The sequence below is a fragment of the Coregonus lavaretus genome (genome assembly GCF_964263955.1).
Source record: "Coregonus lavaretus genome assembly, chromosome: 8".
NCBI lineage: Eukaryota > Metazoa > Chordata > Actinopteri > Salmoniformes > Salmonidae > Coregonus > Coregonus lavaretus.
The window spans coordinates 14717315-14741495 of NC_139995.1; the positions used below are offsets into that span (position 1 = coordinate 14717315).

At 39.0% G+C, this 24181-nt stretch overlaps 1 protein-coding gene across 1 annotated transcript in view; it reads right to left on the minus strand.

Moving 5' to 3' along the window:
• The window catches only part of cntn4 (contactin 4), a 188306-nt gene extending 164332 nt beyond the window's left edge, over nt 1-23974 (minus strand). The window contains exon 1 of the mRNA XM_084167119.1: nt 23918-23974. The gene's annotated coding sequence lies outside the window, so the exon portion shown is untranslated. The remainder of the gene's footprint in view (nt 1-23917) is intronic.
• Nucleotides 23975-24181: the final 207 nt, after the last annotated feature.

Genomic DNA, 24181 nt, shown 5'->3' on the forward strand with positions numbered 1-24181 from the left:
CCAGCGGAACCCATCCAACTTGAAGGAGCTGGAGCAGTTTGCCTTGAAGAATGGGCAAAAATCCCAGTGGCTAGATGTGCCAACCTTATAGAGACATACCCCCAAGAGACTTGCAGCTGTAATCACTGCAAAAGGTGGCTCTACAAAGTATTGACTTTGGGGGGGTAAATAGTTATGCACGCTCAAGTTTTCAGTTCTTTTGTCTTATTTCTTGTTTGTTTCACACATTTTTTTATTTTGCATCTTCAAAGTGGTAGGCATGTTGTGTAAATCAAATGATACAAACCCCCCAAAAATCTATTTTAATTCCAGGATGTAAGGCAACAAAATAGGAAAAATGCCAAGGGGGGTGAATACTTTCGCAAGCCACTGTACCAATAGCTGCCCTTCTTTGCGAGTCATTGGAACACCTCTTTGTTCTTTGTGGTTGACTCTGTGTTTGAAATTCACTGCTCGACTGAGGGACCTTCTGTTAAACACTATTATTGCACACAGAGTGAGTACATGCAACTTCTTATGTGGCTCCTGAACTTATTTAGGATTGCCATAACAAAGGGGTTGAATACATATTGACTCAAGACATTTCAGCTTTTCATTTTTTGTTAATTTGTAAAAAATTGGAAAAACATAATTCCAATTTTATATTATGGGGTATTGTGTGAAGGCCAGCGACAACAAAATCTAAATTTCATTCTGTAACACAAGAAAATGTGAATAAAGTAAAGGGATATGAATACTTTCTGAAGGCACTGTATATTTAGATCTAGTAAATTATGGATGTATAAGAAATTAAGCCTTAAAAGAGAAATGTACAAAGAGATTGCCTTAAAGTATACATCAGTTAATTAATTAAATTAGTTATAAACTGACTCAATATTCTCTTTCACCAAATACCCATTACATGTAACTCTGAATGCACAGCATTTGTTTTATAGAGAAGTGCTGATGGGCTAGTTCAGACATACTATAATTCTTTTTTAAACATACATTACTCCTTTTTTCTCCCTCCCAAAGTCAAGCTGGAGCCTATTCTATTAACTAAAAACTCACAGAGGGAAAACAACAAACATTTGCACTGATTTTCATGTTTGATACAGCGATTACTACTGACATGCATCTCTATATCCATTACAAATACAGTTCCAGAGAAACCAATTTTTAAGCCTATTTTAGGAGCTCACTCTTAAACATACAGTGGCATACCTATACATAATAATACCCATTCACCTTTATGTTCATAAATGTTGCAAGCCATAGCAAGAGATAGGGTGTAAAAAACTCCAGTGATCCCACTACAGTGTCAACGTCAGATGTGTTTTATTCCCCAGCAGAAATACCAGGGGTATCGCATGGAATCAGTACCCAAACCTCAAAAGCCTCAAAAGTCCCATGGCAGTACTTTTAAAACATTAGCTTACTGTACCCTGCTCCCCTAAAGACAATATACAGTAATACTTACTCATTTTATTCAGGAAACTGCTCTCTATGTTTAGTAGAAAAGTAGTTAATGGTGAACTTTTAAACATTACATGGTAATTTTGATGCAGGGCTTTTGTTATAGTCAGTCTTTGAATATGTATTACATATAGTCATTCTTCTGCTGTTGAAAGACAAATATGATCCAATTACTGATTTATTCAGTGGCTGACACAATCAATTGCTGCATTGTTGAAATTTGAATTACAGATTTCCCTTTCATCTTGCCTGCTCAACACCAACCCCCCAAAACAACACGTTTTTTTGAGAGGACTGAATAATAAATATATACACCACAGGAGGTTGGTTGCACCTTAATTGGGGAGAACGGGCTCTTGTTCTAATGACTGGAGTGGAATAAGTGGAATGATAACAAATACATCAAACACATGGTTTCCATGTCATTCCATTTGCTCCGTTCCGGATATTATTATGAGCCGTTCTCCCCTCAGCAGCCTCCTGTGATATACACAGAACCACACCTTTCCTTGGAATACAACATAAACAATCTGAATGAACCCGCATTGCGTTTTGTCTTTTTCTTTAATTGATTAAATTGGGGAATTTGTTTAATTTCCTAATTGTTTTGATGAACAGTGCCAAATGGGAGATGTACAATGAGGGATAAAAAAGTATTTGATCCCCTGCTGATTTTGTACGTTTGCCCACTGACAAAGAAATTATCAATCTATAATTTTAATGGTAGGTTTATTTCAACAGTGAGAGACAGAATAACAACAAAAAAATCCAGAAAAACGCATTTAAAAAATGTTATAAATTGATTTGCATTTTAATGAGGGAAATAAGTACTTGACCCCCTCTCAATCAGAAAGATTTCTGGCTCCCAGGTGTCTTTTATACAGGTAATGAGCTGAGATTAGGAGCACACTCTTAAAGGGAGTGCTCCTAATCTCAGTTTGTTACCTGTATAAAAGACACTTGTCCACAGAAGCAATCAATCAATCAGATTCCAAACTCTCCACCATGGCCAAGACCAAAGAGCTCTCCAAGGATGTCAGGGACAAGATTGTAGACCTACACAAGGCTGGAATGGGCTACAAGACCATCGCCAAGCAGCTTGGTGAGAAGGTGACAACAGTTGGTGCGATTATTTGCAAATGGAAGAAACACAAAATAACTGTCAATCTCCCTCAGCCTGGGGCTCCATGCAAGATCTCACCTTGTGGAGTTGCAATGATCATGAGAACGGTGAGGAATCAGCCCAGAACTACACGGGAGGATCTTGTCAATGATCTCAAGGCAGCTGGGACCATAGTCACCAAGAAAACAATTGGTAACACACTACGCCGTGAAGGACTGAAATCCTGCAGCGCCCGCAAGGTCCCCCTGCTCAAGAAAGCACATATACAGGCCCGTCTGACGTTTGCCAATGAACATCTGAATGATTCAGAGGAGAACTGGGTGAAAGTCTTGTGGTCAGATGAGACCAAAATCGAGCTCTTTGGCATCAACTCAACTCGCCGTGTTTGGAGGAGGAGGAATGCTGCCTATGACCCCAAGAACATGGAGGTGGAATCATTATGCTTTGGGGGTGTTTTTCTGCTAAGGGGACAGGACAACTTCACCGCATCAAAGGGACAATGGACGGGGCCATGTACCGTCAAATCTTGGGTGAGAACCTCCTTCCCTCAGCCAGGGCATTGAAAATGGGTCGTGGATGGGTATTCCAGCATGACAATGACCCAAAACACACGGCCAAGGCAACAAAGGAGTGGCTCAAGAAGAAGCACATTAAGGTCCTGGAGTGGCCTAGCCAGTCTCCAGACCTTAATCCCATAGAAAATCTGTGGAGGGAGCTGAAGGTTCGAGTTGCCAAACGTCAGCCTCGAAACCTTAATGACTTGGAGAAGATCTGCAAAGAGGAGTGGGACAAAATCCCTCCTGAGATGTGTGCAAACCTGGTGGCTAACTACAAGAAACTTCTGACCTCTGTGATTGCCAACAAGGGTTTTGCAGCCAAGTACTAAGTCATGTTTTGCAGAGGGGTCAAATACTTATTTCCCTCATTAAAATGCAAATCAATTTCAAAAAATTTTGGCATGCGTTTTTCTGGATTTTTTTGTTGTTATTCTGTCTCTCACTGTTCAAATAAACCTACCATTAAAATTATAGACTGATCATGTCTTTGTCAGTGGGCAAACGTACAAAATCAGCAGGGGATCAAATACTGTTTTCCCTCACTGTATTTGGTTTTGAGTAGCAGGGAGAGGAAGTAGATATGTAAATGGACACAGTGGGGGCAGGCAGTAAGATGTATGCAGCTTGCCACAGAGTCTGAGAGAAGAATACAGAATAAGTCTGAGGCAAATGTCAGAAGCTGCCTCTGGAAACGCTGTGTACACTGGATAGAAAGGTATTACAGCAATATGACATGTTAAGTAATGCAATGTACCATTTGCAAAGCTTCTATAAAAAACAAGCTGCAATAATCCTATGTCCCTCGGGTATATACATGTTTATTCATAGAGTAGAAGTATATAATAATATAATAACCCACACCATCCCATTACGCCACAACCAGGCTCTTGTTAGCATTTCACTATCGAAACAGAGGCAGAAGCAGCACTGAATGTCTCCTTCAGTTCTTGCTAACTGAATTGTAATACTACATTTCAAAGACACACTTGAGTAATGCAATAATCATATGTTTCAAAACACTAGGAGCAGGAAATCAATATGGGAATATTGTATTTTTTTCACTTTCTGAAAATAAGGTCTGAGACTTAAGCCTGGATTTGTCTGAGTGGGTCACATTTAATATATTTATTTATTTCAATCAGTGTCCTCTAATTAATCCCTCTCCCTCAAGATTGAAGCTATATTTCCTCACTCTGCTTATTGACAATATTTATTTCCTTTAGCAACAGCTGGAAGAGCTGGTTGCAAGATCAACTATTCATTTGGACCACCTCAATCACATGCATAACCTTGTATGCCTTGTCTATATATAGCTATATCTGTAAATATAATTTGTTGATATAATAATACATCTGTAAAGAATTGAATTGCTTTAATTACATTTGTTCGGTTCATGCAAGACAGTTTCAGTTTCTATTTGTCCTCATTAAAATGTAATGAAGACTGACTGTATATTATACCACCGTGAATTACAAATGAATGACACACAAATCATGTTTCAAAGTAGTTACATTTTCGGCATTATGGCAGGAGTGTTTAATTTACGCAAAGGGTCAAAAGATAACTGCAACATTTAAATACTCTGAACAAAGATATGAATACAACATGTAAAGTGTTGGTCCCATGTTTCATGAGCTGAAATAAAATATCCTAGAAATGTTCCATATGCACAAAAAGCTTATTTCTCTCAAATGTTGTGCACAAATTTGTTTACATCCCTGTTAGTGAGCATTTCTCCTTTGCCAAGATAATCCATCCACCTAACAGGTGTGGCAAATTAAGAAGCTGATTAAACAGCATTATCATTACACAGGTGCACCTTGTGCTGGGCACAACAAAAGGCCATTCTAAAATGTGCAGCTTTGTCACACAACACAATGCCACAGATGTCTCAGGTTTTGAGGGTGCGTGCAGTTGGCATGCTGACTGCAGGAATGTCCACCAGAGCTGTTGACAGAGAATGTAATGTTCATTTCTCTACCATAAGCCCCCTCCAACATCGTTTTAGAGAATTAGACAGCGTGTTCCAGTTCCCGCCAATATCCAGCAACTTCGCACAGCCATTGACGAGGAGTGGGACAACATTCCACAGGCCACAATCAACAGCCTGATCAACTCTATGAAAAGGAGATGTGTCGCGCTGCATGAAGCAAATGGTGGTCATACCAGATACTGACTGGTTTTCTGATCCACGCCCCTACCTTTTTTTAAGGGATCTGTGACCAACAGATTCATATCTGTATTCCCAGTCATGTGAAATACATAGATTTGGGCCTAATTTATTTATTTCAATTGACTGATTTCCTTATATGAACTGTAACTCAGTAAAATATTTGAAATTGTTGCATGCTGCGTTTAGTTTTTTTTTTCAGTATAGCTTTGTACCCTGAGGGCTGTTCTGTGAGAAGCTTTGCGATGTACAATTCCTTTAATTTGTAGTGTGACTTGGTCAAATGGAGACATGGCATGATATTGTACCAAATGGTGCATGGTGAGCAATGGAGGTCAGATAACTGACCATTGATTAGCTTTCCTGAATGATGTATACCTACAGTATACTTACCAGGATACATACATCATAGCATATGCCTATGGTGATATCTTATTATGGTAATAATAACACATACTTATGAGACAAAGGTAGGCTCAAAATGTACAAAACACTATGCCTCAATAGAGTTGAGAGAATGACAGAATGAGTTATTACATAAGCTACTGTATAATTATCAGCTATTGTATTTTACTGAGCATTCGTAATGCTTCAGTAATGACTACAGGTGTCCTAATTAATCACAAACCATATGAACTTCAACTGTGATAAAGGTTTTTACAGACATGGTCTACTGGACATTTATTTACTTTGGATTCTTAACTGGGATTTCTCTCCCTCTCATTGTCCTGCCAAACACAGTCTGATGTAATAGAAAGGTTCACGGAACACCCACAGCCAGTTCACACCATGACAGCATTACAACAGTCCCTCTCAGGGTAAAGCACATCCATGAATGGGAACAGAAACATTCAAAACTGTTGTAAGGAAGTACATAAAATAGCTACATATAAGAATGGAGGGTGATTTCAGCATAATGGCACGCAAAATCACAACTTTAATGTCTCACAGAATGGACAAAGAAAATAGAAATGAAACTTTTGATGTGTGTGTCTATAGTACCTCTTGGAGGGAGTGTATATCTAGGGTTGCAAAGCTACAGGTAATTTACGAAAGTTACCAGAATCTTCAGTAATTTTGGTTATTAACAGGTAATCAATGGTAATCAATGGCAATCAATGCAACTCTTCCAACTATTGACTTTTTTCACAATTGCCACCAGTTTGGCGTCAAAACATTTACAACAAAAACATTGACATTGTAAAATAAATAAAAGTGTGTAAAAAACATATAAAGGATATTTCATGCTGAAACCCTCATATTAAACACAAATGGTTGACAGTTTATATTTAGGATCATGTTTTACAGCTTTGTCATCTATTTTGTTATTTTAAAACAATCTTATTTTATTATTTGGTATATTTTACATGTGATAAGTCCACACAGAGGGCCAGAGATAATTACAGACACCCAAAAGGGCCACTAGATGTCTTGTGATAAATTACAAAGAATCCTTGAAAGTTACCAAAATTCTGGTAGTTTACTCTTAAACTTACAACGTTAACAGTAATATACACTCCCCTTGCAACCTTATGTATACACAAAAAAAGCGGACTTCTAAATATTGGCATGTTGGAGAAAAAAAGCTAATAAAAAGTGTTATGGATGTTTCATGAAATGGACACGCTTTTTGGGGAGACTGAGCATATTACCAATGGTCTGTGAGTTTGCTAGTCTTAGGTCAAAACATGAAGAAAAGGCTTGGCTGAACAAAAAATATACAATAAAAGAAAGTATTTTCAATTCTTACTTTAGAGAGCAAAAAATGACCACTATGGATGTTACACCCTCCGTTATGGATGTTTCAGAGTCTGAAATAGACATTCTAATCTTAAAGATGTCTTGACCAAAATCTATCATAACACATTTGTTGTAATTTGGAATGTTTAAAAAATGCCAGCAGAAGGCATAGTACCTTAGGATTACATAATGATAGGTAGTCTGAATAGTATACATGACCAGACACCCTAATAGGATTTTTTGCATTTCTTTATATACAGTGCCTTCAAAAAGTATTCACACCCCTTGACTTTTTCCACATTTTGTTGTATTACAGCCTGAATTTAAAATGGATTGAATTGCGTATTTTTTTTGTGAATGGCCTACACACAATACCACATAAGTGGAATTATGTATTTTGAAATTATTACAAATAAAAAAAACATTTAAAGCTGAAATGTCTTGAGTCAATAAGTATTCAACCCCTTTTATGGCAAGCCTAAATAAATTCAGGATAAAAAATGTGCTTAACAAGTCACATTATAAGTTGCATGGACTCACTCTGTGTGCAATAATAGTGTTAACATATTTTTTTTATGACTATCTCATCTCTGTATCCCACACAATTATCTATAATGTCCCTCAGTCAAGTAGTGAATTTCAAACACAGATTCAACTACAAACAACAGGGAGGTTTTCCAATGCCTTGCAAAGAAGGGCACCTAATGGTAGATGAAATAAAAAAAAGAAGACTTTCAACATCCCTTTGAGCATGGTGAACTTATTAATTACACTTTGGATGGTGTATGAATACACCCAGTCACTACAAAGATATAGACGTCCTTCCTAAATCAGTTGTCGGAGAGGATGGAAACTGCTCAAGGATTTCACCATGAGGCCAATGGTGACTTTAAATAAGTTACAGAGTTTAATGACTGTGATAGGAGAAAACTGAGGATGGCTCAACAACATTGCAGTTACTCCACAATAGTAACCTATTTGACAGAGTGAAAAGAAGAAAGCCTGTACAGAATAAAAATATTCCAAAACATGCATCCTATTTGCACTAAAGTACTACTTTTTTTAAATGTGGCAAAGCAATTAACTTTCTGTCCGGAATACAAAGTGGTATGTTTGGGGCAAATCCAATTCAACACATTACTAAGTACCACTCTTCATATTTTCAAGCATAGTGGTGGCAGCATCATGTTATGGGTATGCTTGTAATGGATAAGGACTGGGGAGTTTTTTAGGATAAAAAAGAAAGGGAATGGAGCTAGGCACAGACAAAATCCTAGAAGAAACCTGGTTCAGTCTGCTTTCCACCAGACACTGGGAGATGAATTCACCTTTCAGCAGGACAATAACATAGAACACAAGGCCAAATCTACACTGCAGTTTCTTACCAAGAAGAGAATGAATGTTCCTGAGTGGCCTTGTTATAGTTTTGATTGAAATCTACTTGAACATCTATGGCAAGACCTGAAAATGGTTGTCTGGCAATGATCAACAACCCATTTTACAGAGCTTGAAGTATTTTGAAAAGAATAATGCGCAAATGTTGCACAATCCAGGTGTGGAAAGCTCTTAGAGACTTACCCAGAAAGACTCACAGCTGTTATCGCTGTCAAATCTGCTTCTACAAAGTATTGAATCAGGGGTGTGAATACTTACTTAAATTAGATATTTCTGTATTTAATTTTCAATACATTTGCAAATAAAACGCTAAAAACATGTTTTCACTTTGTTATTATGGGGTATTGTGTGTAGGTGGGTGAGAAAAAAACGTCATGGATGTTACGGATATCATAACGCTAAAAAAGGATACTGACAATGAAAAGAGACAAAACTATTATAGACCATGTAAAACCTTGATGAATGTTAGCTTTACAGAGAACGTTTCCCCACACCATCCCATTACAGAGTAACCTCTCATCTTCATAACTAACACTGGGTGACAGCTGTGAGTGGAAAAACAAGCTATGTGAGCCTTTTCAAAAAGCCATGAAATATGATTGACTGAAAAGCCTTTTTTGAGACTTGGCATCATACTCTGTAATGGTGAAAATCCATACAATGTCCTACTTAAACATTTAAAATAAAGCCTGAAATCCAACAAATAGATCTTAATGATAATTATGAATGTGGTTTAATTCAGAAATAACTAACTTTATTTGTGGATGCTCAGGTTGACCTACCAACGGAACTGCCCTGGACCTTAGTTGCCATTGCGCCCATTGGCAGGCACAGAGCTCCTGTATATTTTAGAAATATGTAATAATTGTATGTGTTTTTTGTAATGTTTTTGAATAGCCAAACATGTATAGATTTAGTCTGGATTAAAAAAAAATGTTTCCTACCCAAGAATGAATGGCAAATCAGCTTTTCAAGATGGCTAGCTAACAATGCTAGCTACTAGCTAGCTAGCTGTTTTGATTGGATGTTTCTACGGTCTCCTTGATCCAAAAAGGGGATTACAATGCAGTACAGACCTGGGCAGTGCAGACCTTTTTAAATACTCAAGGTAGTCGAATATAGTTTATATAGTTTAAACTAAAAGGCAACTATTTTCTTTGATATTCAAATACAGATCTCAGAAAATCAAAAAATATTTGAAAGTATTTTGAATACCTCTTTGAAAACCAAATAATATTTGAATATTTGCAAGTAATTTTCAAACAAAGAATATGTATTTGATGGCTGCCAAATATTTGACGAAGAACCAATAACTAAAACAGTTAGTTGAATTATAAAAAATATGTGATGATAAGCACATGGTTTGGTGTTCAAATCAGGGGTTGGAACCAGTTTGGGAAACAGAACCAAAAACCGTAAAAGAATGGCATTTTTCGAGGAACAGAATCAGAACCAGGAACGAAAGTGATCTATACGGTTCCGGAACAGAACCGTTATCTTAAAAGCATGGGAACCAGTTATTAACGTTATTTCACTTTCCAAGCATTTCTGTCCCACAAAAAAATGCAAATCCCTCACTCTGTCACAAACATATTCCAGTGTGTGCCTGACAGCTGACAATCTTTGCCAGTGTGTGTGCATGTAGGCTATCTGCCCCTCCCCCTCCGAAGCATAGGCTACTTTAGCCTACTGACATTACAAGCGTGATTCAGAAATTAGGGAGAGAAATCTTTTATTTGAGAAGAATATGGATTATCCGTTTTTTTTTATGCTAGTTAAGGATACCATAGTTATCATGTTTCACATTGGATTTATTAACTACAAACAGGTAAGACGTGTTTTTATTTAACACACAAGCTTGTTAGCTAGCTAGCTAGCTAGCTCTGGTCCAACGTTAAGCCAACTCTCTGAAGTTCAAAGACATTCAAAGTTCCTTCATAGAATTCCAATTGGCTCATTCATCCCCCCCTCATCTCCCCTGTAACTTTTCCCCAGGTCGTTGCTGTAAATGAGAATGTGTTCTCAGTCAAGTTACCTGGTCAAACAAGGGTTAAATAAAAATAAATAAATAAATACAAACAGAAGCCGCTCCTCTTTAGGTATAATTATGTGGGCCTAATTCAGATAATGCATGTCATCACAAGATGCCCAGTGCTTAAAGCCAAACCTCCTCCTCCACCCTCTCTCGCTCTCTCCCCACCCGCAAAATGTTAGTCGCATCTTGTGCCCTACACTTGTCTGTCTATTGAATTTAAACATTGGACAGACAAGTTCATAGCAAGCTGCTCTATCTGCACTGATTGGTGAAGTAATTTAATGTCGAGCTAAATGTAAAAACATGTCGATTTCAGAGGTTTAAAAAGGAACAGAAAGGAGCAATATAGACCATTACTTTTTGGGGAGATTCGAACCGGTTCAGAACTTTATTTTGCTGGTCGAAAGAGTGGATCAGAATTTTTTTTAAAGAATGGTTGTGTTTCAAATATTCAAATATTTGTAAAAAGCAGTTGCTTTCTCAGATATATATTCAAATTGTTTACAAAAGTAGTTCATTTTTTACCCCTTTGTCACGATCGTCGAAATGAGTGGACCAAGGCGCAGCGTGATATGCGTACATCTTTTTAATAGTGTACTGGCAACACGATACAAAATACAAAACAACAAACGAAACGTGAAGTCATCGGTCATGAACACAAACCAACACGGAACAAGATCCCACAAAACACAAGTGCACAACAGGCTGCCTAAGTATTGCTCCCAATCAGAGACAACAAGCAACAGCTGATTCTCGTTGCCTCTGATTGAGAACCACCCCGGCCAACCTAGAAAACACATGAACTAGAAACTGAACATAGAACACAAAACATAGACCCTACACACCCTGGCTCAACATATAAGAGTCCCCAGAGCCAGGGCGTGACACCCTTTTTGTAGTTACAGTCTTGTCCCATCACTGCAACTCCTGTACGGAATCGGGAGATGCGAAGGTCGAGAGCCATGCGTCCTCCGAAACACGACCCTGCCAAGCCACACTGCTTCTTGACACACTGCTCGCTTAACCCGGAAGCCAGCCGCACCAATGTTCAGAGGAAACACTGTACAACTGGCGACACGAGTCAGCGTGCATGTACCCAGCCCGCCACAAAGAGTCGCTAGAGAGCAATGGGACAAGGACATCCCGGCCAGCCAAACCCTCCCCTAACCCGGATGATGCTGGGCCGATTGTGCACCGCCTCTTGGGTATCCCGGTCATGGCCGGTTGCGACACAGCCTGGGATCGAATCCGGGTCTGTAGTGACGCCTGTAGCACTGCGATGCAGTGCCTTACACCACTGCGCTACTCGGGAGGCCTCATTTTAATTACTTTCTGAGATCTGTATTAAAATAGTTTTTGTGATTTGTATTCAAATAGTTGTAGTCACTTCTAAAGTAACTATTTGTTCTTACTTTCCACAAAGCATAGTTAAAACTATAGTTAAGCCCATAGTTATAGTTATTCAAGGTCTGATGCAGTGGCAAGTTGGCAGTGAGAAATTCATAGCTCAAAAGCATTCCTCCAAAGTTATGAGTGGACTGTATCTTGAGTAAGTGGGGTGATAAAAAAAATAACTGCATCGATCTTATCCTACAAGTGTCCTACCGCACGGAGAAGACGCAGATGGTGAGACACCCGGCTTGTGGTACCTGCCCCCGGACGACCTGATCTGGCTTCTCAGCTCCCCCTGTTCACCACCTGCACCTGCACCTCCCTCTGCTTAAGCCTTGTGCTATTGACTGTTGCACCATCTGTTTGAGGCTTGAAGTACTCCGAATTTTGCAGTCCAGACCTATACTCATGTTATTCATATTTTTTATTGTTATTTGTTTTGCTTTTTAAGCATCTTGAGATTTGTTTACTTGTATGTACTATGTACTGCAATTCAGCATTTAGCTGCCAAGTACTTGTAAAAATGTAATGAACTACTACATGGTTCACAATGTAAGGCTATCAACATCAGAATATACATGCCTACATTCTCCTTCTCATGGTTCTTTGTATTGGGATGTAACCAAGCTAAGGCAAGCTAAAGCAACGCTGAAACACTTCCTGTCTGTGAGAATCTCATTATACTCTGTCTGGACCCAGTGTGTTGCCTTGGTTTGTCTTGTGGTATAACCACCATAATGAACATCAGAACAAAGGAGTAGACAGTTTAAAGCTAAAACACAGCACAAAAATCCCTTTCTTCACCTTATAAAAGCTACTGTTTCATGCAGCTACCGTTTCATGAGTGTCAAATAGAATAATCCTAAAGCGGTGCAGCCTCTGCCAGCTCGGAGCACTATAAACAGAGACACTACTATAAAACTGCTCAACTATCAAGATGTCCAAGAGTGCTGTTGATGACACAATTTCTGTACTGTTTAAATATATAGGAAATTATTCAAGAAGCCTGTTCTGATCCTCATTTAGAAGTAGGTTGATCAATAAATATTCCAGTAATAATTGCAATAATATAGATTGAATATCCAAAAGTATTGACTAGAACTACAAGTAACAAGTTGGAGTATTAATAATTTACATTTTAGTCATTTAGCAGACGCTCTTATCCAGAGCGACTTACAGTTAATGAATACATTTTCATACTTGCCCCTCGTGGGAATCAAACCCACAACCCTGGCATTGCAAGCGCCAAGCTCTACCAACTGAGCTACACAGGCCACTTCTCCAATCAACCAGAATACGAGTAGACTGTTCCCATTTGTATGCATGTCATTTAGTAGCCAACTCCTCTGACCTTCGTTGTCATGCCATGCTATGCCAGACATATGGCATGGCAGCCATAGTCAGAGTGATTGGCTAAAGCACTAACATATCTGAAACTAGGCTAGAACATCAGTGCCTCATATCACTAACAGAATGGTACCATCATCATCTGTTCCCTGATAAAAGCACCAGCTGAAACACAGTGGGTGTTATCAGTGGTGACTAGATGTTGGCAGTGGACAGTTAAAGCTCGTAGACCATCCAGGGGAGTGATATTACAGGCTTCATTACTTACATCATCATGTCTCTCAAACCCCTACTCACTGTGGTGTCGCGCACCAGCTGGATTACTATAGAATGTGTTTCCTCATCATAAAACCCAATAAAAACTGAACAATTGGAGTCGTGCGCAGTAATTCAACTCCATATAATGAGGTCAAAGAATGCAGCAATACCCTTTCTGTGAGGTCGAGAATACAGCATCAACATCAACACCCCCCCCCCCCCCCCCCCCCCCCAACCATACTTGACATGGATGTTTGAATTCCCTTGTAGAAAATACAGTAAAAATAAAGAGTATTTCACACAATGACAATTGTGCCAGTGCTCCCTTGTAAAACTCCCGAGTGGCGCAGTGGTCTAAGGCACTGCATCGCAGTGCTAGCTGTGCCACTAGAGATCCTGGTTCGATCCAGGCTCTGTTGTAGCCGGCGCGACCGGGAGACCCATGGGGCGGCGCGCAATTGGCCCAGCGTCTTCCATGGTAGGGGAGGGAATGGCCGGCAGGGATGTAGCTCAGTTGATAGAGCATGGCGTTTGTAACGCCAGGGTTGTGGGTTTGATTCCCACAGGGGGTAGGAAAAAATTAAAGAAATGTATGCATTCACTAACTGTAAGTCGCTCTGGATAAGAGTGTCTGCTAAATGACTAAAATGTAAAATAGATATTTATCTCAACATGATTCACATGGATAAATAACGAAATAAAAAAAATATTGCATTCATAGGAAATTGAATCACATCCAAGGTTCACTGGTACAGTACATCATAACTCGCCTGCCATACAGTATATGGACATTTCCATTGTTAAAATGACTGTATGAAACAGACTATTTGGATTCTTCAAGATAGTTTAAAGGGATTGTTAGGGATTTTGGCAATGAAGCCATCTACTTCCCCAGAGTCAGATGAACTCGTGGATACGATTTTTATGTATCTGTGTCCAGTATGAAGGAAGTTAGAGGTAGTTTTGCGAGCCAATACTAATTAGCTTAAAATGATTTCCACAAGTTCATCTGACTCTGGCTTCATTGCCAAAATCCCGAACTATCCCTTTAAATTGCTGACCTTTTTAACATGGCAAGCACAGAAGAGACTTTTCATAATCTGCTGTGACTGATGTGTATTTGACAGCAGATATTTGATGGCGTGATGATTTGTACATTTGTAAGGCAGACTAGATAATGCTGCTCGCCTCATACACAGTACTCTATAGTGGATTATATACATATGTATATATATATATATATATATATATATATATATATATATATATATATATATATATATATATACACACTAAGCCATTCTGTTGGCCTACTTCCCTTGAATATAGTTGTCAATTATTCACGTCAGGAGTCATATTTTCCTGCTCTTCTAGCATGGATAGCGTGTCCACCAGTGTGCTCCTGGATAGCACTTCAACACTAAATAAACATGTTCATATCATTCTTTGCCTTTTCTGCCCTTTCAGCTGACGTTCTGTCAATCACCCAGGCAAGTCCCCATGTTTAAAATGCACCAGTATGAGGGAGGACTCCCTTATTTGCAGCACTTGGGAGGTCATTATTTTGCTATTTGCATGTAGCTTTCATAAGCTTCTGCAATTCCTTGAAAACATTAGCAAAAACATTTCCACTTACAGTATAAGAGCAACAGGGGACATTTTCCTATCTGTATAAATGAGAGCAGTACACGAAGAGTACTTATGCTGTGCAGTGTGTCAAACCTTCCAAGAAATGTAAAGTATTGCTCAGAATATTAATAATTAAACAAAGAAAGCCATCAGCAGACTGTATGCTTCACAATTGCTACATAAATAACACATGCTTCGGATACAACACACTATTAATAGGTTGAATTCTAGCAGTCCATGTTCATTTGAATTGATACCATTGTGTTTTTCACAATGAATTGTCTAAAGTCCAAAGAATGCAGACTGTTGTGAATCAGGATATTCAATTTGCCTTGTATTTGTTTCTGGTCAAACTTGTTTTACAATAGTGTATTCTTTGAAATTCATTCCACCAGAAACCATCAAACGGATAGTACCATAACTTGCTGTGTCTACAGCGCCAGAACATTGTGACATTCTGTTGAGTAATTTTTTTACATTTTAGTCATTTAGCAGACGCTCTTATCCAGAGCGACTTACAGTTAGTGAATACATTTTTTTTTTTTTTATACTGGCCCCCCGTGGGAATCGAACCCACAACCCTGGCGTTGCAAACGCCATGCTCTATCAACTGAGCTACATCCCTCTGATCCCAACTGAGTCATCTAGTGATCCCAATTCATCCAACTTTTCTTTAATCTCAACTATGTGGAAAGAAAATAACAATGCCTTCTGGGGCATGTGGTTTTTATTTAGCATATTTGTATTCCAATAAATGGTGGGGGAAAGAAGGCTTACAAATTACAGGCCCACCCTATGGGGGGGGGGGGGGGGGCTGTAATTTGTAAGCCTTCTTTCTCCCACCAAGTGGGTAAGTTGTTGCTCTCAAAAATACTTGCAAAATCAGAGCATTTCCCCCAGTGGTACAACGATAACAAAGTGTTAAAAGATCAAAATAATTCCCTCGTCTTCAATTTAAGTGCATTCTGAAGAAAAAACACAAACCTGACCTCTTGCTGTGATTGCTTGGAAAGCAGTTGTTAGAAGCCCTCACATAAAGCATAGTTAATAATGCAATAGTTCCAATGCTCAGATATGTACACAAGCTGGTTGTTGTGTGGTGTTGCTCTTAATCGGCCTTCAATTGAATCTGTTCCCAAGGAGGGACCGTGTCACACCATGTTTGAGTAAGGAAATGATGCAGGAACAACACAGTTTGTACCGCACCCCAAGGATTTTTGTGCCTCTAAGCCAAAAGCCCACATCTAGCTCTGACATATTTCCCAACATACTGTAGCTAAAGCACAGGATTGAGGCAATATGAGTGGAATACAGCTAGGGTGTTAACTAACTGAATGATGAAGCAAGAAATACTGAGATGGAGCTGCCTTGATGTAGAAGATGTCATAATGTAACTACTGTACAAGGGCAAAACAAATTAACTATCTCACTTTATCTACTTACAAATGTATACATATTGGATGTTTAGCTAACCTTAATAACTATGTTATTACATTACAAACACACTGTATTTCCAACTTCAAAGTCTGCAAATACCTCAATTCAGACAATACTTAATGAAAAGATCTGGACAGAATTCTCCTTTCCCATCCCCTAATGGCAGGAGGTAAAAGGTGGCAGACATGATTTACCATCCTGTAAGAATAGGAGATTTGTTTTATTGAAATCCAATCTACGGTCTGTGAGACCACAACACCTCCAGCTGTAGACTGATCTCTTAGAGCTGACCAAATGCCTCTCAGCAAATAAAAAGCCTTTTAACACAAATTGCCTTTTTTGGCTTTTTCACCTTTTATGAATAAAAAAAAAAACAGGAGAGTGCAGACAGATGCATTAGGAGGTAGGCTGATTTTAATTGTTGGGTTATTGGGCCATTGTAGTGTTGCTAGCTGGGATATAGTACTTCAGTAAAACGATGAGCTACTGTAGGGCGGGCCAGCCCCCGAAGTGACTCTTATCAACTGTATGCAAGAGGTTTTATTGCCTTCTCAGGAATTCAGCCTTCTCTGTGTAGCTCTTGCCAATCCCCATTCTGTTTTCTTTACATCCTGTAGGTCTGATATCTGATTGGAGGTTAACTTTACAGTAATACTACTGGCAAACAACTCAGACTTTAAATCTAAACATGGTAAAATGTTTATAAAAGGGTCTTAGCTTCTCTTTCTGGTGAGACCTGTGCTGGTGAGATACCTACACTCTCTCTTTCCTCCCCATGGACTTATTGGGGCATGGCCTTTCAGGCTATGGTTTCTCTCTCTCTCTCTGATCATGCCTAGAATAATGTCTTGTAATGCTTGTTAATGCTTGGTAACTTACACTTATGCCTTGAATGTGAGTTATTCATTTTACAATGTTAATTAAATATTTGCTTTTGATATTGCAATTCTTATTCCTTTCTTTTACTGTAACTTAACATATTGCTAAATCGTCTTTATGGTGTCAGAAAAACATTTAATGGGCTAATTGCTTAGTCTTATTATGGGTCGTATGTGAGGTATATATAATACAAATATGATCAATATTACCCCACTGATTCATTGGGGTAAATATTTTTTAAAATATTTTTTGCTTCTTACGTATTCAAGAATACTGACAGTTCAACAAGTTCAATGCTTGAGCTGAAGTACAAGGACCCTCTGTCCTGGTCTAAACTTTTCAACAGATTAACCTTTCACTGCAGTGGGCTAAATCAGGGTCACACAGAGTGTATACAAAAGTATACCCTACGATGTAACTGCAATGATGAGATAGATGTTCTTCCTCTTTGTTTTTATGTTTTATCATCTCGCTGTCATACTTTGTTCAACCGTGTTCCATCTTGTCTAGCCATCTTGTTTCAAGAGGACCACAATGGAAATAAGTCCCAGACTTTATTGTGTTATCCTTGATGATTTTACTCATGTGCATGTATGGCTTTTTCAAGTTTCATGTGTGCTCGTTTTTTTAAATGGTCGAATTAATAAACTAAACTAAATTAAAGTACACCTCACACACATGGTTATGGGCTTAATAAAAAGAAGACACCTGTACCATGTCAGATATAGAGTTGAAATGTGTTACATTTTGAGTTTGCATCGTAATATTACACTTTATATACATCACAGAAGACTGAAATATAACAAAACAGTTTGACATAGAAACACTGGATTTTCGGCGTTTTTTTTAAAATAATGTTGATGATTTATAAAATTATGAAAAATATGAATAACATTCCACCCATGAGGCCACTAGGTCATTTGACTGCAGGAAAGGGCTACTTCATAACTTCTTTAGGTGCATGTTATCTGTCTGCTTGAATTGACTGCTTGAACAAGATGCTCAATGCTCAATGTTTTTTTTTTAGCAAGTTTTGTGCTGCTGTCAGCTAGTTCATGTTTTTAGAACACGTGGAATAAAACATGATGCTGTACAAACAACCAATTTGTGTAAAAGAAGGTCAAAGGGTTAGAGCTGACAGGAATGGACAGTCAGGGATGTCCTCTTTCATTGAAAAGAAACCCTCTGTTGAAACCCTTTGGTCCCTCAGTCCCACACAGTTCTGTCTAAAAACACTATAAATAAACCATTGGACCTGACACTATACTGGAGAATGGACCTGAGGGATTGTCTGTGTCAAATATCTCTCAGTTAAAACCCTTCTGAAACAAAGCATAGAGTATCTATCGTTGTGCCAGGGTGATTGATATGGGTATTCAAATGTATAAATGTTCTAAAGTATTCATATATAGTACATGTCTCTCTGCTATTCTCATTTGCATACATATGGCAAGATTGCTGCCTACACCACTGACAATTCAGCTTGGCAAAAACAATACCTGCTCCAAAACAACGACTGACACTACACATAATGATCCCAATGAAGAAACAATGTGGCTCCTCGGCGGGCAGAGTACTAGAGAACACCCTGATATGACACAGGAGGTGTGTAAACCGCTGTCTGTGCACCGGCAAAGTAGTATCAGCGGCCTGCAGCCTCCTCCTCATCCATAATGGTGTTATGAAAAATCACACAGCACTGTTTACTTTTTTTTAAAACAGCAGAGAGCAGCAGAAAAGTGGTGCTAAAGAACTGACACAGAGCATTTGTCTTTATTTGCTGCTCTTTGCCCTGTTGTTCTTTAAAGTGCCAGTGTGGCGACAACCTCAGAGGCAAGACCCTTGGACTGCACAGTTATTTGTCATAAAAGTAATTCCCTCACAGTCGTGATGCTCCATAGAAAATACTTAGACAACTAGGGGCCTGCTTAATAGTGCCATGGAATTACAGGATTTTTCAGCTGAGATTGCACTCACACAGTAGGGACTGTGCATAGATGAGTGGCCTTCTGGACTATGGCATTGGCAGAGCACTGTAGATGCAGTCAATATCATAATCAAAGCAGAGGTGTACAGTAGTACCTAAGGGGTAAAATACCTACACTCTAGAAAATGTCTACACAGGCAACCATAGATCAAAAACTCTAAGCACTGACTAAAGCGTAATTCAGAATCCACAGATGCAGAGACGAGATAGTCCAGGGTCCCATTGTGACATAGCTACGTGGCTTTGAGACCACTGTCCACAAAGAAATTGCTTGAGCCATGCTGAGAATTCCAAAAGTATGAAAGCCAACGGTACAACATTCTAGAACACTGCTGTGCATACGTGTACATGTTTTGGACTCTGATAGACGCTTAAGGCCTATCTATACAATTGAATGTATGCAAAATGATAACATTTCCTGTAACTACTGGGAAGGGCAATAGAGGGGAATTACTTGATATTGAGAAACTTTTCTTTCATGGTGTGATGATAACGTCCATAAAGAACCAGATTATAATTTCAGCACGTTATCAAGCGTGAATTTAGGAAAAGGTCTAAAGATCTATTTTATTTCAACATGTTGACTGATACAGTGTCTCTCAACCGTATTGATACAGCTAAGTGAGTGGGGAGGGGATTTCTGCCAAGGCTGCACGGTTACTGGATAAGAGGGACAGACACGTTTGGCTGAACTTCACTGCTGCCTGACTGAATCCTGCTCCAATAAGAGATAAAAATGAGTTCAAATGTGAAGAAAATGCTGAAGAGTTCCTTGCGTGTGAAACAGGCACAATGCCTCTCTTTTGTACTGAGAGAGTTTGCCAGGCACTCCTCTCCAATGTTAAAATAACAGTTACAGTACCTTAATGGACACTCGCGTTAGTCGCTTGCTGGGGACACTATCTTTTTCCAGAAGCGTTACAAAATGTACATGGTTCCTCATAGGCTACAATGGAAAACAAAGAATTCCCTTTTCTTTAAAAAGTTTTCCAGTCCTAGAGAGAGGAAAAAATGGTAAACATGAAATAAAAATATCCCTGATGACACAATTTCTCAATACCAGCAGGAACCATCCAATGAAATTTTTATGACATGTCTCTAAATGTTACTATCCCATAATCCATTTAATGTCACTTCTGCACTACATCACTTCTGACAGGCTGTTGGCCTGCTGCACGCTAACCATTAAAAGCCTGTTTTTCTACTTCCTGCAAAGTTGCATCTGCCAGGGCACTCTCCAGTCCACCAAGAAACCACTAGACATGCATGTCTGAGAGAATGTCACTGAAATGTGTGGCAACAATTAACACACAATGTATAAACCAACCAACCATGTGTCTTTGGCAGATCATATAGTTATGCCAGATAGCCAAGTAATTCCAAGCTTGGTTTGTCTCTGCAGGGTGCTTGCCGTGTCCATTGAGCTGCATGGTGCATGTCAGCCCCGTGATTACTTTCATCAAGAACGCAGGAACTAGGAGCGGGGAGGAAGTGGTAAGGATTTCCAACACAGGACTGCCTGGACAATTTGTGCTTGTTATCATGTTATTCATGATTGAGGAAACCCACTAACTGGTTGAATCAAGATTGTTTCCACGTCATTTCAACAAAAACATTTGATGTGATGATGTTGAATCAATGTGGAAAACTGATTGGATTTGCAAAAAGTCATCAATGTAGGGGAATTGTGTATTTTATTCACCCAACTTTTCACCCAAATCCAATGACATGGTGACATGTTTTATTGATTTCACATTGAATTCAGGTTAGTTGTCAACTCAACCAAATGTAAAGCAAAACTAGACGTTGAAATTAAGTCTGTGCCCAGTGGGAATGCTCTCGATAATGTCCATATGAAGTGCAAAGGGACAGAGGATCCATTCATAGCTAACAGACAAACCCAATTTACAGCACAGCACAGCCTCATCTATATCACTAATCTAAAGGATGCTTTTAATCTCCCACAGCAAAACAGATATCACACCTTATCATACATTCCACATTCAGAGCACACTTGACCAGTAACTCAAGTGAACTCACAGAGGACTCTTGCAGCCGTGGAGAAAGCAGGTACAAATATACACTATAAATAACACATTTGGTCATCCAGTAATGGAACAGATGCTCAAACCAAACAGATGCTCAAATATCGATTATGCATATTAAAGGAGCAGGTTTAGTTGTGCATCTGGCTACAGTGAGTGTGAGTGGATGCATCTGCTAGCCCCCCATCTAGATCAGATAAGGGCACTGGGCAACAGCAGCAGAGTACCATGAGGCTGATGGACAGATGTTCGGATTAGTCCTGTGTTGATCGCTAGGAAATGAGTTTGAATGGTGGCAGAAGAAAACTAGGAAGGATGCTATTTAGGATATTGATATTGACTTTATTGATATGTATTGAAGTTTCCTGACTGAACCTATGCCTTTTTGCTAAAAGTGCACTTGTATAGCCTGTACAAAATGGAGATCATGTAGAAGAGAAGCCATTGTGGAATATTTCTGTTTGCTTAATCTAGTTGGCTAGACATAGGATACTATGACTGCAGTTGCTGTTCAACTACATAATCAGCAAATCCAGGGGGGATTATGATAGGGAGTCAGCGCAAGAGATTAGGCTACCAAACATCTGCATGCACTGATCCGCATGGTGGCACACAACTAGTGACTCATAGAATACATCCTTCCAGCATAACAGCTCCCGAACAAAATCAACACTCCTGGCAAATCAGTGGCCTCATTTATCAAACGTGCATAAATGTCTCACTAAATTCTGGAGTACTGGAGATTCTAGGATTTGCGTGCGCAATAAATTAGTGTGATTTATCAAACTGTCACATGCAACATATACGCATGTTTTCATTGATACATAAGAGCCATACTATATTTCTGCTCTCGTGAACGAGTGTTTCATCCCTACCTGGATATTGCCCTCCATTCACCTTTTATGGTAACAAAAATGGCCTCATTTGCTGTATGATTTGGAGAAGTTGGAACTGGATCATGACAGTTTCTAAAAGAAAGGGCAATGGCAAATTTGATCACATTTCTGTAGAGGTGTGGGCGAAATGTTTTAGACTTTTGCAGTGACGTTTTTAAACTAAGATGCGGCCTACAGCGAGTGCCAAACACTGGCCGTGCATTGTGCAAGATTGATTGTCTATTGAACTATTTAAAAGTAAATACTAACTACAGCCCACACTTTTATGCAAAAGACGAATTGATGTTCAATCATTTTGTTTATCAATACATGATTATGTTTCTATCTCCTGCCTTGGGATAGGCTCATGCTCCTATCGCATAGCAATACTGTAGTCTACCCATAATGTAAAATATTTTAAACAGGCTACTGGTCTATTTACTTTCGAGCATGGTTGGCTATTGAATGAGCGATGGATAAATGGTAGCCTAATATTTGTTGTGTAGCGGGAATAAACCAGTCATGTCAGAAAAGGAGGGACATCCTGCAATATGATTATGATTTAGCCAAATAAAAGTAAAATAAATATATTAGGCGTCATGCTGCTATGTGATCTCCTTACCAATGGCAAATGTATCTGTTTAATGATGTGTCAATGATTTCATATTTTTATTAGCCTACCATTATTATAATTGCCTTGCGTCAAACACCTTCATTTCACCCAACATATTGCTTGCAATACAGTTGCTCAACCAATAGAAGTTGTGGTAAGCATGGTCTGACATTTGCGTGAACATACGCACACTTTCCCGTCAAGTTCAAAATGGATAAATACCAACCTTTCCGGGAAAACTGGTGCACGCAAGGTTTATAGCATTTTTTGTGCACACGTACCTTTGATAGATGAGGCCACAGATCACTACAACTCCAAGTGGGTTACGCGCGCTTAAAATGCATGGCGGACCCTGTTTACTGATGTAAATATGGGATAACACTAGTACGCTATGGGTTATGAGTTTTCACGGGAAAGTTACAGAGGTGCCTTTTCACCTGCAGTGTGGGTTATAAGCCTATACGGGCTTGGGCTACTATAGTTTCGAACACTGGTTGAACAATTCCACATGAATGAAATACAATTGCAAACAAGGCTAAAGCAAATAAATAAACTATTTTGACAATAAAGAGTCTATTCGATTAAGTTAACAAGACACAGATAACAAGCTATAATAGTCTAGCATAATAATGATAATAATAATAATAGCCTAATAATAATAACATTAATAACACCATTCTTACCGTATGCGTAATTATCCCTGCAATTGGCATTTCATTTAAATAATCCGTGTTTCGATACTCCTAACAAAATTCTGTACACATACATTCACTGTTGAATCGTGGCGATGCTGTCGGCGGCTGAGTATGCACTATGAATATCCGTCCCTCACTCGAGAGTGCAAGGCATTGTAGGCTATCCTCGACCGAATACATTAAAATAGTAGCCTACTCTATGAATGTCGCTTTCATTGTTTGCAATGTAGGTAAAGAGAACAGTTTAACAGGAGCTCCCCGCGACTGTTATCTAAAGATACTTACTGTGATGCATCAGTTTCCCTCCCCTAATCGGAGCAGAGCAGGCACACGAGCTGTCCTCGGCGAGGCACTCACTGCACCGAGCATCCAAGCGGAACAGACCCTTCTGGGTAGTCTAAACGGTCAGGATATAATAGAGCAATTCTTTCAGCTGGGCTTTAATACAAAATAACTACACGAGCTGTAAAACACTCAATTCAGCAATTCCCGGGAAGTAATGTAAACTAATACGATTCCCATTGATTAGGAAGGCAGTGCCATGACATT